Here is a 2,131-nt window from a genome sequence, read left to right on the forward strand (position 1 = left end):
TTTATGAAAACTTGGCCATCTTTCAAGATCAAAAGGTGATAGAATTCCCCCACTCTTTCAAACCATTTGTTTCCATTTTATTTTTGTGAACCCGCCATTTGAATTTCCGCTATTTTGAAAAGCTGGACTGGACAGCAGAGGTCAGAGGTGCCCTAATTTCCAAACTGCTAGAAGCAGTCACTTGGGAACCTAAAATCAGATGGGCGAAATGGAGAAGTGAGTCTAAAATGTGTTGCCAGGTAGCAGGTTTATATGTCACCTGCTGTGAAGGCTGGCGTCTCCAGGGTGTTATCTAGGCCGGGTGATCAAGGGCTGGGGGGTGGTGCTCTTGCTTGTATGGGAGACTGGAGTGGGACTGCCCAGGTTCAAATCCCAGCTCTGCCATGTTCTGAGCGTCTGTGTAGCAGCCCCCTCGAGGACAACCTCTTACTATTGCTCTCTCTCTCACGTTTCTGGGCGCTGGCTGGGCTCAGCTAGGTTTTCTCTCTAGGACTCTGATGCAGCGTGGTCAGTCAGTGACAGGGGCTGGAGTCACCTCAAAGGCTCACTGACTCACAGGTGTGGCGGCTCACATACTGGTTGTACGCTAGGTCCTCACCTGGCACCATCAGCCGCACATGGCCTTCCAGGTGGCACGAGCTTCCTCACAGCAGGGCAGCTGGATTCCAAGGGCGAGTGTCCCAAGAGACAGCCAGGTGGAAACTGTAGCTCCTTTGATGAGCGGGGCTCAGGAGTCTCGGAGCACCACTTCTGCTGCATTCTATTGACTAGAATCCAGTCACTAAGTCCAGCCCATATTCAAGAAGTGGGCAATTAGACTCCACTCCTTAAGGGCAGGGGTGTCAAAGAATCTGTGGGCATGACTTCAAAACAGCATAGCCATTGATTATCTGGAAGATCTCTCTGTTCTTGGCTTTCCTGGTCTGTAAAACAAAGATGAGAGTAACTCACCTCCCAGGTTTTGGGGAAAATTAAACAAGAACAGTACCTGATACTCAGTATGTCTTAGCTTAGACCATTATCATGCCTTCTGCAAATCTGAATTGATGCTGATGGTGTCATCAATGATGGTACATTTCCCAGCAGATACAATCTGAGGGAACTGCCACCTTTCCCAACTCTACTGGTGGCATTTGACAAATCCCAGTGCCTGTGGTTCTTGTGTCTGTGGGGAGCAGAGTTACTATATATGGTCTGAATTCTTTGGTTCACCTCATTTTAGTGACAGTTTCCAGATATAGGTCAGTCCGTGTAAACCTGGCCCCATTTATGGCAATTTATTTCATTATAGGATAAAGCAGTTAGAACCCTGAGTAATAATTACTGTGTCTACAGTGCTTTTAACACCTTAGCTAAGTAATCCTCACCTCACCCAGTGAGTAAGTTTGAGTGAGCACCCTTCCCTCCCCGGGGATGAGGAAACCAGGACTGGGTCAAGCGGCTTGTTCTGAATTCTACAAAGAGGCGGGGGCGCCTGGACCGAGAAGCTAGAGGTGCTGCTTCTCTGGCTTCTCCAACGTGCCCAAGAATTTTAACACCCCATCGCTGCTCGTGTCACCCAGTGCCAGTCAATGCGCTATATTCAGATGTGCACAGGTATGTGCAATTTCTTTCAAACTTTTATTAACCTGTAACAGAGAACTGGCCAGTGTCTACTTAGCGTTATGTGAGAATGAGCGAGTTAATAGATGTCAAAACCTTGTAAAAGCACTTTGCCACTCAGTACGCTTTCTTTGTCTTTTGGTCAAATTGATATTTTCTGATATTCTTGGGCATCGACACTTTTTTCTATCTAGAGGTGGAGAAAAATTGAGAACACTCCCACTTTTTGCTGGTATTTGCCCCCAGGCTGGCTTCGAGCTGTCACCCACCCCCGCCCGGTAATTATATTTCTCGTCTGATGTCAGAAAATGCGGGAGTGAAAAAGGTGGCAGGACCGCGCCTTCCGCGGGGCTGGGAGGGGACGGCCGCCTCTCCCGCCCCGTCGTCTCCGTCTCCGTCCCGTCGGGGCGCCCCGGTGCGGAGGCTGCGGCCCGCGCTCACCGGGGGGCGCTGTGCGGCCGGCCCGGGCCCGCCGGCGCGCCGCGGGGCGAATCCCAGGCGGCGAGGTCGCCGCCCCCGCCCCTCGGCC

The sequence above is a fragment of the Equus quagga genome, chromosome 4 (assembly GCF_021613505.1).
Source record: "Equus quagga isolate Etosha38 chromosome 4, UCLA_HA_Equagga_1.0, whole genome shotgun sequence".
NCBI classification, from domain to species: Eukaryota; Metazoa; Chordata; class Mammalia; order Perissodactyla; family Equidae; genus Equus; species Equus quagga.